The following is a 14,868-nucleotide window of genomic DNA, read 5'->3' on the forward strand; positions in this document are numbered from 1 at the left end:
ACCCAAATGGGATTAGAAGTCATGATCTAATAGAAGTATACACACAAACAACTCCCATCTATATGCTTCCTCAGTGCAGACATTCACACCAATGCACAGAATTCTAGCTGCGTGGAATTACTGCTACTAATTGGAGTGAAGCACTCCTTATGCAGTTAAGAGGGTTCTCATGCATTACATTGAATGAGTCGCTATGGAATGTAACAGTTGTTCACTTTAACATATAAGCAATCTGCATATACAAATAGTGGGACTGTAGAAATCAACATGTGTACATCCTTTCACACAAACATTTGTACGTGTGTGGAGACAGCTTGTGCCTGTGGTCATTGTGATTTGTGAACAAGTCTAATGTGTGATGGAGACCAATTTATCAGCGGGGGGGGGGGGGGAATAGGCCAAGGTTGCAATCCTACACAAATTTACTTGGGAGTAAATCCCATTGAACTTAGTGGGACTTACTTATGAATGAATGTGCTTCAGATCACTCTGTGAAGCACAGTAAGTGGTCTAAGGATGTGGACTATCTTCCATTGAAACAAATGGCAAACTCCTTAAAGGAGAGAGAAAGAGAGCGCACAATTCTGAGATCACTTGCAAGGTGATGATACATTTTGAGAGCTGGAATTCATTCCTTTAAGAAGATGTGAAGGATCATTATGCCGTTCTTAGTTCAAAGGTAGCTAGTCAACTGATATATCTCTGGTTGCAAACCAGTCGTTGAAATGTTTGATTGTCAAGCCAATTTGGGTGGAAATGGTCCAGTAAATTTCAATACTACTATTGCAGAGTAAATGGCTTCAAGATTATAGACTTTATATCTCAGAGTGTTTTCATATGTAAGACTGAAGTAGTCTTTGCCTCTCTCATATTTATGTTATGTCTGATCATTGTTAATGCAGCCTAGAGGTATTTATAATATGAATGGGTAGTCTGGTCAATGTAGGTTTTACACTTAAGCCTAATGTGTGGAAATACATTGAGAGAACACCAATAGTGTTATTTTTAAAAATTCAATTCCCTAGAAGAAGCGTGCCAAAATGGCTTGGTTTAGCAACATCCTCTTAAAGTGGAAAGATTCTTCCATTTCGCAGCCAAAAATCTACTTCTAAGAATACTCTGGCACTAGTCTTGACAAGCTGGAATCTGGGTTCCATCTTCTTCTGCATCCCAGCGCAGCTTCTGTAGAAAGGGATGAAGTAAGATAGTCTTTCAGATACACGAGGTCATCTCTTGCTCATTTCCCGCTTTGACAATAATGATAAAGATCTTTAAAAGGACATGGTATCGAAAAGGTTGGGCAACATAGAACAGTGTGGACTAGTTGCCTTATATAGCCATCAAAAAGCTGTGGCTTGAACCAGTTGAGTTTTCCAGCTCACCAGAATCATTTCAGACAGGAGTCTGTTGCAACAACCCGGCTTGATACAAGCTTGCAAAAACAAGAGCGCCTGTGTTTTTTGATTATACTGTAATGTGACATTATTAGGATTCCTAAATTCTTATCATAGTTATTATTTAAGTCTCCATAAATATGAAGCCCCATATGAAGCTCCATAAATATGAAGCCCCAAAGCATATGAAGCCCCATATTAACAGCTTCATTTGGGGGGCCCAAGGCAAGCTAGCTCTGGGAGAAGCATTGTGTACATGTCATTGTGCTTGTATGTATGCAGGTCTGGGGGAAAAATCCAAATCTCAAGACCGTGAAGATGAAATAATCGATTGTGGGTGTCTAGGTCTCAGCCCAAATGCAGAGATAACACCCATGTTCTGAGAAGACTTCTGAGTGTTATTTGTGAAAAATTCCTACCACAAATTGCCTAAGGATATGCTTCTGATTTTCTGTATGGGGCCAGAATGATGTGGCTATATGCCACCTGTCTTGATGTAATTGGTGTGTGTTTCCTGTTTGGATCATATTCCTGGGACAGTGCAGTGGTTGGTTTTGGAGTTAATCAGAATCCTGTCTGTTGTGACACTCTGTGTGTGTGTGTGTGTGTGTGTGTGTGTGTGTGTGTGTTGGGGTGCAAGGAGCATTTATGTTCTCTTGGTTGACTTCACTGACTCCATTGCCAAGGAGGAGTAACTCAAGTACAGTGGTGCCTCGCAAGACGAAATTAATTCGTTCCGCGAGTCTCTTCGTCTTGCGGTTTTTTCGTCTTGCGAAGCAACCCTATTAGCGGATTAGCGCTATTAGCGGTTTAGCGGCTATTAGCGGCTATTAAAGGCTTAAGGGATTAGCGGATTAGCTGCTAAAAGGCTATTAGCAGCTTAGTGCCTTAGAAAAAGGGGGTGGGGAGCGAAAAAAAATCTCAAGAATCGCAAGACATTTTCGTCTTGCGAAGCAAGCCCATAGGGAAATTCGTCCTGTGAAGTGCATTGAAAAACGGAAAACCCTTTCGTCTAGCGGGTTTTCCGTCTTGCGAGGCATTCGTCTTGCGGGGCACCACTGTATAGGAAATGCTGCTGTTGATTGCAAAAAGCAGATTGTTGATGCCCAAGACTAGGTTCACACATTAATGTCTGTCACGTGAGAACTTCAGCTATCGCTTGAACATGTGACACTGCTGTCATAGATAATTGCATAGTAACATAGAATTCCTGCCATATGATAGGTAGAGCATTTGGACAATGAAGGTCCATTTTTAAATCTCAGCCCAACCGTTAGATCCACAAGGTGACAACCCCCTCCCCCCAGCATTTTTACAGCAATTGCCGTTTTGTTAAAGTGTGTCATCTGCTTTAGTTATGCCTCAGCAAAAGACCCAGACCTGCCCTATTTCTTAGCTTATCTTCCTAGTAAAGGTATAGTAGGCTTTAATATGAGATAGGGATATATTACAAAGCACTCTGAGCCCTTGGGAAAAGTTAGAAAGAAATCTAAATATGTAACACATAAGCTGGAACATGATAAGCCTGTCTTAGTAGTTGTTGTTATACACCAGCTGTGTGAGCCCGAGAGTCAGTTTTTCACCTCTATGGCATTTCCAAGCTTATTTCAACTTCTGCCTACAAGCAACATTAACCATATTTTGCTGATTAATTTTTGCTGATATACCTATGGAAAAGAAAAATGATCTGACCTCTTTTCAGTGTTAGCCTCTATTTTGTGGATGTAGAAATGTTTAAAGGGAGGCTTTATTATTATTATTATTAATAATAATAATAATAATAATAATAATAAAAACAAATATTCTGTTAAGACTGACAGCCAATATTCCTGCAGACCCTGAAACCTGACCACTTTGTGGGGTCTGATACTCCCAGGTCCAGATAAGTAGACAGAAAAGTATTATTATGACAGTTATTAATTGCCTTCCAAACCACCATCTCAAGGTGATCTACACATTAAACAATTAAAAGACAAAAGCCTTGATAAGTGGACACTCATTTATCCAGCTGGGAAACAATCATAGAAAGGTACATATATACATACAGTAAACATTTATAGTCACACAGATTAGAATTCCTACTTCATTCATAAACATGCAATGAAACATGCTTGACTGAGACTACAAGGGCATTTGAAAATGTTAGCTGGTAACAAATCATGTGTGCAGACAAACCCTTAATTGTTCTGAGGAAATCTGTCCAAGGGCTGGGGAATACAAGATTTAGCTTGCAATAGAGTCTTGTTTGGTGCTCAAGTTTGCATTTACATTCTTTCATTGCTGCATGCAACTATCTTTTTGATGCCACTCTATTCCCAAACGTTCTTTGCCAGAAAGCTGTCACTCTTTCAAAAATGATTGATACTTGCAATGTATAGCAGGCAGCTCACACGCCTTCCTCTCCATGTGTTGCCTGCAGAGTGATCAAAGGCTCTATCTTATCCAAAGAACAAGATATACCTCAAGTGGAGATCAACCCCCCCCGCCGAAAAATTGTTTGGATTCTACTTCTTAGGGGGGGAATCATCTTTAGTAATAAGTAAAAATAAATACATGGAAGAACAGGTGAGAGGGAAGTGACTTGCTATTATGAGAATAATTAACACAAAAATTCAGTCATGTGAAAAATTCATGTCTACCATAGTAGAGACATCACCTTGCCAACAAAGGTCCGTATAGTAAAAGCTATGGTTTTCCCAGTAGTGATGTATGGAAGTGAGAGCTGGACCATAAAGAAGGCTGATCACCAAAGAATTGATGCTTTTGAATTATGGTGCTGGAGGAGACTCTTGAGAGTCCCATGGACTACAAGAAGATCCAACTTATCCATTCTGAAGGAAATCAGCCCTGAGTGCTCACTGGAAGGACAGATCCTGAAGCTGAGGCTCCAATACTCTGGCCACCTCATGAGAAGAGAAGACTCCCTGGAAAAGACCCTGATGTTGGGAAAGATGGAGGGCACAAGGAGAAGGGGACGACAGAGGACGAGATGGTTGGATAGTGTCTTCAAAGCTACAAACATGAGTCTGACCAAACTGCGGGAGGCAGTGGAAGACAGAAGTGCCTGGCGTGCTCTGGTCCATGGTGTCACGAAGAGTCGGACACGACTAAACGACTAAACAACAACAACCAAAAGTATCTGTTTAATTTTTCATAAAAATGTAATCAACATCACTTTAAGACTAAGAGATATTTAGTATGTTAGAATGTTCTTCAAATAATTTGGTCATCTCTACCCTTGAAGTATCCTCAAGGCTAGTGTATTGTTTTGTTCTAGGAAGGACTGGGTAAGATATCTATCCACCTGCAATCTCAGAGAGCGTGTCCGTGTAGGCAGCAAGTGAATGAGCAAGATGACTCAGTAAAAGACAGCAATTCATTTTACCTTTGAATTTAAGATCCATCAAAACAATATTACGCAGGGATTTTAACCTGAAGGACAATCAGTTAAGGATAACACTTCAGCAGTATCATGTTCAATCTCTTTGTCATGCTGGGAATTATGTTACCTGAAGCAGCTTTAGAAAGAGATACAACTATAATGCCTACATGTTTCAAACTAGTCAATGACATGACTTAATAAAATAAGCCAGGAGCTCCCATACAGGGGTCCATAGACCACTTTTGGTCCACAAGCTTCATTCAAGTGGTCCATGGCATGTTTGCATTAAATATTCACATCAATTTAAAACTATATTTTTATTGCTTCTTTCACATCATTTCATTGAATTATAATTTTAATTCCATGGAATGCAAATTGCAATACGATACAGGAAACATTCGCGTTGTATCAGTCTTGTCACTCACGTTTAACGGATTAATAAAGTGCAGGTTTCGTCCAAGGATCATCAAAAGGTGACAAAGTCTGGAGAGGAAGAAAAGTGGAATGTTACTTAAGTCAATATTTTCTTTTAAGTGTGTTGCAGCTAAAAACATTCCTTTTAGACTAGATTTTTTATTAGGGGTTTGTTCCATCTACTCAAATTGCCTTGGCATGAGATGTAATTCCTCTGGGCATAATGAGCTTACTGCTTAATATAGCACTAACAAATGTAACTGCTATACATAGTCCTATGGATGTGAAGATGAATGATTCTTTGTACAAGATGAGATATGTAAATATGCATGGATGATGGGTGTAGCTAATATCCATTAAGACTTTATTTAAAACAAATAAAACTGGCGTATTACAGGATGGAGCAAGATGTGTCTTGCAATACTTTGAATCACTTCACTGAAATATATTTTGATATGCATTTCGATATGATCCATTTCTAATAAAATTATGAAATCAGACAGTTGTTGCAAAGACCCCGTATGTCCTAATTTGGCCCTATTTACCAAGCACGATCTGCACTTCTCCTGCTATGTGTTGCTGGTAAAATGTTGCCCCTATTTTGTCTTCTTTTGGAGGTGGGGGAGATGGGGAACACCTCCTTTTCAAAACTGCTGTTAGTCTCTGTATGCCTCACAGCCTTCGAGCCGCTCTTCAAGGACTCAAAAATGTCTAAGGGGGAAGTCTACATATGAATATTAAAATAGAAATTGTATGGCCATATTCAATGTAGTTTTGCATCAGGAGTGCATCCACAATATTTTGTCTAATCCTAGACCTATTTTCCAGAATTCTTATCTGTACACATCTCAGTGCCATACTCACATACATTTTGCCACGCAGGTATATAATCCCTTCCACAACACCTTCCCTCTGCTTTTGGCAACAAATGCCTAAGTTCTCACCCTAAATACCCTCCCAGATTCATATATCCCATATTTTTACCATTTTGGTGCAAAATGGAAACAGTTTCATTTGCCCAAGCATTTGACTGATGCTATGCTTTTACTGCCTACTGTCTCTTTTATTGCTTGTTGGTTTCTTTGAAGGTTTTCCATGATCATTTGCTAGAGAAAATTTTGGATTGTATATTTCAGTGTTTGAAATATATAAGCAACCTTGCAGGCCGCTTGCGTCATAAGCATGCAAATTATATTAGCAGAATGACAGGAGTTTGCTCATGGCTAATCTGGGTCATGGTTAGTGTGAATGTTGCCCTTTTGTGGAGGGGAAACTCTGTGTTTTTAATCACCTGGAAGATTCTTGAGCAGCCTTTCAAGGCAAGAAAACTGGGAGTAATTGTCTTCTAAAATGGAATGCAGATAATATAAATTCACAATTTTACATGAGTCCAACTGGATGGATGAGCCAGAAATGGGGTGGAGCCAGTTTGCTCAGGAATGTCCCACATCTGAGTAGGGAAGGTGTACTGGAATAGCTGGGCCATGCTGGCTGTGGTGGTCTGTGGTCTTCAAGACAAAATGTGGACTATGAAAGCAAATTTTCTGCTTCAATGAAGACTGTGCAATCAAGGTTAGACAAAAAGCATTGCAAATGTCTCTTTTAAGCTTTCCTGATATTCTAATACATACATTTGTAGCACAAAATCATTGAGATTTCTTGAGCTTCTGTGAAAACGTTGGCTTGAGATCCTCCTTGTATTGGTCATGGGCTAGTTATAGAGGCACCCAACCACTTCTACTTTGTAGAGCGAAGGTTAAATTGCCCTTTTATCAACACCCCTCAGAAAGTGATGAAAGATTTTGCTATGGTTAAAAGAAATACCTGTCTCTTACCTAAAGACAGTATTGGAGTCCGCTTATATTTTCAGTAGTCGCTAGTCAGGGTCCTGCAGTGTCAGGCTTGCAAACAGTCCGTTGAAAGTACCAGAGGCAGTGACATAGCTCAGGCGAGGCCAAGTCCAGAGCAGTAAGCAAAGGAGGCAGGGCAGATGCACAGACAAAGTGAGGAAAATGCTCAGGTTGCAAAAGGTAGCATTCCAGAGGAAGAAAAGCATAACACAGGAGCCCGTGAGCATTAAAACAATGGGTTCAGAATAAAACTGAAGCATGAGTTTTCATGGTATACCCAAGAATGCACAAATCATATTCATACATTTCAGTCCGATCGCTTCCTTTAAAGCATGTGTTCAAGCATACCAATCTTAAATACATGGATTGTGATCCAGCCAAGTCCTATTGTCATTTATGGAAGAGAGCAAACACTGCAAGCAAAAGCTGCTCCGTAGCCAGCAGAGAGGAAAACCCTGGCTGGATCGTGACCCTTACGTGGGAGGAAATTCCATTAACGCCTATAGCATTTACTTCCCAAGTGTTGTGCCTAGGACTGCAGCGTAAATGGACCACGTTTGATGCAAAATGTTTGTGGTGAAGAAACTGTGTAACTGACTGTAATACATCAGATGACATTCAGACCCTAGCATACTTCTCCCCCCCCCTTTTTTTTTTAAAGGCAAATTTAAACCATGCTGGAATGTTAAAGAGGTTCTTTTTTGGAATCCCTTATTTTGGAAAAATTCTAAACAGCCCTGGTGGAGAAAGAATACAGAAATTGAAAACAGGACGATAGTTACGTTTAATAGCCGTCTGTGCTGTTCCTCTCATTACTGACAACGCAAGCACAATCCCTACAGTTTTTAACAAGATGGGATGTGTGCATTTGTGTAAATAAGCATCTGATATTTGGGGGGGGGGGAGGAGGCTCTGTGCGCACTGCTGCCAGCAGCATAATGAGATCCTCTTTTCCCTTCTCCATTCTGGGTTACTGGAAAGGGGGATTTCTTCCTTCCTCCGGTCCCTCCCACTCCTCCAAGTTCACATAGGGACAAGGCATCTATCTTTCCAGCCTTTATAATCAGCACTTGATTTGCTCAAAGCATATGGGCTTCAGAAAAGGCCCTCGCTGCAAATCAGAAGCAGGCCTTCCATGTGGGCACAGTATTAGCAACATTCCCATGACACCTCATCAAACAAACTCAAGTCCTCTGGAGGAAAAGTTTAGATTAACGTTTCAAAAGCGGCAGTACAGTAATGTGCTCTTGGAAAGTAGCGTTTCATGCGAGTCCTCTTCCTCTTCCTTCCCTCTCAAGTCCGAAAAAGCAGAGGCAACATCCCCGCAAAACTGTGGTCCGCACAACAGACAGAGTTTCATATCCTTTGTCTCTTATTCTTTCACTTTCATGCAGTCAGGTTATTGGGTTGTGGTTGTTGTGGTGGTTGGGTTTTTTTGCACATTATTGTTTTATTTCCAGAGCACTTTTTACTTTTCTCACTGCAAGCCGCTGTTTCAGAGACACTCTGTTTTCTGAGCAAAGGGGTTTGGTTTTGTGCCTGGGTGTGTGTGTGTGTGTGTGTGCGTGTGTGTGTGTAAAACGCTGTCTCTCCCCCCCCCCCCAGATGGCACATGAATTGCTAATGTCATTGCAGTGTGCATTAAGTCTTTCGGAGGGCAAACAGATGCTTTATTTATTTCATCAATTGATATGTAATTGGCTTAATTACCATCATCTCTAAAGGGTGTGCAATAAGCTTAGCAAGCAGCATAGAGATATAATCAATTAAATACTAACTATAAAAGTAGAAATGGCTTGTGCCTGCTGAAATAAAAGGGCCGCTAGATGCTGGAAGTTCAACAGCTTCTAAGCGAAGAAAACAAGACCAGCAGGTCTGATCATGGATGTCTCACACCATTTCTTGTTTGGTCCTCTATCGTTTGTAATGTAATTAGCAATCAATAGAACAACCCTCTGCCTACTCAGTCCAGGCAGAACCACTAAAACTGGCATTACTATGTCAAATTCTTTCTTTCTTCTCTAATGCTTGTAGCACCACTAACTCCGGCTTCTATCAACCTGGTGTCTAGCTAGGGTGCATGAGAGTTGTAGTCCAAAATACCCAGAGGGCACTAAGTTGGTGACGGTTGGCTTTCTCCATGCTATGGCATCATCACATTGGGTGTTTCTCAGTTCTACTTCATTAGCTGTCACCAGCAGGGACAAAGGAACATGCAGAATGATAGCCACTTTCATGCATGTGCCATGCACCGGAGGAGGTAGGACTACATTCTGCCAGGCCCATCCCCAAAATTAATCCCCAGCCTGACAAATGCTGAGGTCTTAATGAAAATAGTCTCCCTGCAGCTTCTGGTGCCTATTGAAAATTCTCTCCCACTGTGAACAGAAGCTTCTGGTACAGTTTTCACGGGACCCACGGAGAGGGCAAAGGCAGGAGTCTATCACCACCACTGCAGTGCACCAAGACATAATTGCCTTCCCACTCCTCCATGCTTGCTATTTAAATTAAAGAATTAGGCACATTGACTGCAATCACACAATGAATGTCACATCTAGTTGGGCTCTAAGCAAACCCTATGGAAGGCTCTATCTGGAGATGGGCATTAGTGGATAATACCGTGTTATATAAATTGCTGTGCAGAACCACACTTTTAATTTTGCTTCCCACTGATTATGCATTTGAATTGCCACAGCAGCTGTAAAGGACCCTGGGGGGGGGAATCAGGCTAAGAACAGCTGGATCAGAATGTCAGTTCATTTCCCTAACTTCTTGGAGATAAAACATAAAGTCTATTGAATAAGCCAAACAGAAGACAGGGGTCTTTTGCATGGCCATTTGCCAGCGCATCGACATCCTTTTGCCCTCAACCATCCAGTTGCTGGGAGCCAAGATGCAATGGCAAAAGTTTGCACTTTACTGATCTGCATTCGTGCAAATGTCATTATTAGCATTCGGTACCTGCAAGAGGCATCATAATCATCACAATCATCATCATCATCATCATGTGGCCCAACCTGTCAAGCCTGTTCCTCCATCGATATTGCAGGAAGTGGCTGTAATAACAGGAGGAATGTGCGAAAGAACAGGAGACTCCACTAAACATTCTTCATAACATTGTGACTCTGGTTGCTTGACTTCTGGGACCATTTCCAGGAAACTACAGCCTGAAGAAATAGTACAAATGGTGACTATGAAGCCCACGAAATTAGGAATGAATCTGGCACAGAAGTTAGTCATTTTAAGGGAAAAGGCCAACTGGGAACTGCTCTGTAGACCTGGCAGCTGATGAATAGCCCCTATGTGTGGGGAGGAATGATACCTTTGGCAAAGAGATGAAACAAACTGCATTAGAAACTTCTAAATTAAATGTTTTCAGGGCAGAGCATGATCATGCAGCGGGTAACAGAAATGGATCTATGGAAAATGTATAACATGTGATAGTCAAGGCTAGGCTGATGTAGCCTGGTGGATCATGGTATGTCCCACAAAGGCGGCTGAAGAAAAGAAACCAGGAATGCCAGTTAGCAGGGCCATTAAAAATGCCCAAAGACAACTCTGCAAAATCAACACAGCTGCGAGGACAAAGAATGGGCTTAAACACAGACAGGCCTCGTTTTATTTTGTGGATGGAGGCATTTTGCACAGCACATGGGACACTGACCCTGCACCACAGCTGGTCTTCCAACTCAGAGGTAGCCAATGTGGGGCCCAGATGCATATCCAATCGTCAGGGATGATGGGAGTTATAATCCAACAACATATGGAGGGCACAATATAGGCTAAATCTTTCCCTGCCCTTGATCTCAAGCAAGAGATTCAGCCAGTACACTATATTGGAAGACAGAGTAATCTTTGTGTTTATTGTACAGAACACATACCGTATTTTTCCGTGTATAAGATGCCCCCATGTATAAGATGACCCCTATTTTTTTGAACCCAAAATTAAGAAATCAACTTGTTGAGCTATTTTGGGAGGTCACTGTTGCCAGTCGCTCACCCAGCCAGTCTCCACCCCTGCCAATCACCCACCCCCCTCTGCGTTCACAAATACGACCCCCAATTTCTGCCTAAATATTGTTGGCAAGAAACATCGTCTTATACACGGAAAAATACAGTAGGTTTTGAATGTATATTATAGGCACTGGAATACTTCATGAATTGTACCTACTTGTTTTGCACACAAAGAGGTGCAAAGGCTTAATATATCATTATAACAGTCAAATATGAATTCACGTAGCACAGTTATTTTTATCAAAACAGCACACACGGACATTTTACTACAAGACCCACATTTCAAGATGTGGACATTATCATTATTTGACATATATACAGTGGTACCTCGGGTTACAGACGCTTCAGGTTACATGTTTTTGGGTTGTGCACCGCACCGAACCTGGAAGTACCGGAATGGGTTACTTCCGGGTTTCAGCACTCACGCATATAAATCGTGCTTTGTGCATGTGCAGAAGCACCGAATCATGACCCGCGCATGCGCAGACACGGCGCTGTGGGTTGTGAACGCTGCGGGTTGCGAACGTGCCTCCCACATGGATCACGTTCGCAACCCGAGGTTCAACTGTACCACTGTCCAGACAAGAAGTTGCTATATTTGTCAATCGGTTTAGGAAAGTGATAGAAATGTACCAAGAAAAGAAACACTTCCCCCTCTTTGTATGTCTCTTCAGTATGGCTGTCAGGTGCATGGCAGAAGGGCCTGGGGCCTTTCAAGATGGCAAAATCTGCTTGAAGGTCATTTTCCTACACATCACTTGATCTTAGCCAAAAGGCCGAGAAGCGAAGTTCATTTTCCTGTGTTACTGTGGCCTATGAATATCTGCACCTTTTCACTCCCGAAGCTCCCCTACTCATACCTTGCTTGTTATTGGTTCTGCTCTGGAAGGCCGTATCCTTCATTTTTAACATTTCCTCAGCCCCCATGCTCAACAGTTCTTGTGGGGCTTGGGTGCTAGTCTAAGGGTCAAACTAGGCAAAATGCCATTTGTGCAATTAGCAAGTGATTGACTTCTAAAAGCTCAATGGCCAGTAGAGGGATGCAATCTGCATTGGCACCCTGGCTCTCCAGTGCAAATAGCAGGTACTTGATGTGGATTGGGGCAAAAGGTTAAACCCAGGGTCCCAAACCCTCCAACATTTCTCTGATGAAAATAGGGATGTCCTATTTAATAATAATAATAATAATAATAATAATAATAATTTATACCCCACAAATCTGACAGGGTTGTCCCAGCCACTCTGGGCAGCTTCCAACATATACTGTATAAAACATAATAAAACATTAAAGATTTAAAAAACTTCCCTGTGCAATTAGCCTTCAGACGTCTTCTAAAGGTTGTAGAGTTATTTATCTTCTTGCTTCGGGGGGAACATACGTCCATACCATCCAACATTTTGCCCGAAGATAAGAGGGACGTCCTAAGGAAAAGTGGGACATTCCGGGGTCAAATCAGAAACCGGGACAGATTCTGCAAATCTGGAGGGCTGTCCCTGGACACTTAGGGGGTCTGGGGTCCTGAGCCAGTTTTGTACCTACACCTACAATGCACTTGAAATAGCCATCACTCATTGTATAAATGGTGTCTCATCAATTTTGGCCCTAAGACTGGACCAAAAGTGACAGTGCCTGTGAGCATCAGCAGTTTCTAAACAGTGACTCAGGGAAGATGATACATTCACATGTGGCATTGTGGAACTCCAGGCAGAAGTGGAGCCATCACCCCAAGTATTTAGCATGGCATAGTGGTTAGTGTGTCAAGTTAGAGAGAAGTGGGGAGAACTAGGTTCAAGCCTCCACTCAGCTATGAAGCTCGGTAGCTGACCTTTTACGAAAGGACAAGAGGCAGTACTGCAGCCCTCAGGCAATACTGCAAATTCTTCCTCCATCCTTAGCCAACTTAGCTGAGGACAAATCAAAGGTGACATGGATCCCCAACTGCATCTCCTGGAAAGGAATGAACTTCCTAAGTCATTTTCCTCGCAAGAAAACTACCATGAATGCACTACCAGCCAGCAAGGGGGGGGGGGGGGGAGTGTGTGGGTGTAGGAGGAAGTTCTGGTCTTTTTGCCAGCCACAGCTGGGCAGGCACTGAGTCTGTGCTATCCATTAATCATTATTAGGAACTGAGTGAAATGTGCTATTATTTTCAAATCTCTTTTCAAGCTAAACGCTCAAGATTGCATCATTTGTTTAATTTCTAATTAATGTTTAAGGAATAAAACAACACTATTTTTTCAATACAGTTTTATAAATGGTTTAGTATGCAATGTGGCCAAACTACACATCATTTTAAAACTTGTGGACCCATTCCACCCCCCCCCCTTTGAAACTAGTAGCTGGGAGTGGGGATCAGAATTGCAGCATGCAGTCAGTGGGTTAACTCTTCCCTCCCGCACTTTGATCCCAACAAAATTTCTCCCCCACCCTGTTTCCATTTGCAAGTGTAGGGAAGCTGCTATTGGTGAACGTTACACACTGACTGTTAAGTGTAGATTGACCCACAGTATTTGATGTTGATGAGGATCCTTAATGGTTTCATGTATACAACTTTATTTAGGCACAGCAATAAAACATAAAGCACCATAAAAAAATACAAATAATCATGAAAGTGTCTGCATAATAAACAGTTTCTTTTTTTATTTTATTCAAAATTATAACAAGACATATTATCCAAAAACATATCATCCTTGTCGTCCCCCCCATTTTTCCTCCCTCCCCCCTCCCACACAAAACCCACCCACACCCACCCCACCCTCAGTTCCAGTCTTTGGTTTCTCTGAGACTGCTGTTTTCTGCATGTTACAAAGTTGTATAGATCCTCAAACTATTTAGCTGATTCTTATCCATAAAAAGTTTGTGAATGTTTATTCAAAACCTGCCAAGGAGTCCAGTTCGCTTTGTTGCGTCTTCAGATACTTTGTAAAGGCACAACAAAGTGAACTGGACTCCTTGGCAGTTTCAAAGCCACAAAATGGTCTTCAAGGGATGCCTGAAAGTTAGTACTGATGATGCCTGCCAAATCTCTGCTGGAAGATTACTGCACAGCATGGAACTAGTGACCCTAAATGCACGGCATCTAATGGAAGCTACTTGGTCTCTGTAACACAGAGGATAACTAACAGTGGTCCTCTGGACGATCTCATGGTGAACACATTGGGGACAGGAGTGGAAAAGCACACACTAACCCCATGCCAACATCCTCATCTCCTTTAGCTGCGACCCTAATCCTTTGGACATTGAATGGAGCTAGCTAAATGCAGTTAGAATGTTCTATGATCACTCATGGTTCCTGGTGATGGGAAGACACAGTCATCCAAATACACAAAGATTACTCCTTCAGGCATGTACAAAGGCCAGGGTAGTGGCAGCAGGACGGGGCATATTGGAGGTAGGGCTACCCACTCCTCCCATCACACATTATGAGAACGCCTGAACTGGGTTTATGCAGCCGAGTGGTCAAGCCAATAAAATGGTCATGATTTTTCATAACGGGACATGGTGGACTCCTAACATTCGCCAGAATTTTGCATTTCCTGGTATTATTAAGCATTCTAAAATCAGCAATCTAAAACCAGTTTCCTCAAGAAGATGGTGTTGCAGCCGAATGTAAAGCAGACTGGGGTGTAGGCGTGCTTATGTCATAATTATGAAGCACATAGAATGAGACAATCATACACTGGAATAGACAGGAGATTGATGAATGGAGAGATTTTGTGATAAGAGCCAGCCTGCGTGGTTAGGTTGACTAATATTGTAAGTGTGAGAGAGAGTGCAAGCAACCAGAAAACTTATTCATCAAACAATGGAGCA

Source organism: Podarcis tiliguerta (assembly GCF_965153285.1).
Source record: "Podarcis tiliguerta genome assembly, chromosome: 12".
NCBI classification, from domain to species: Eukaryota; Metazoa; Chordata; class Lepidosauria; order Squamata; family Lacertidae; genus Podarcis; species Podarcis tiliguerta.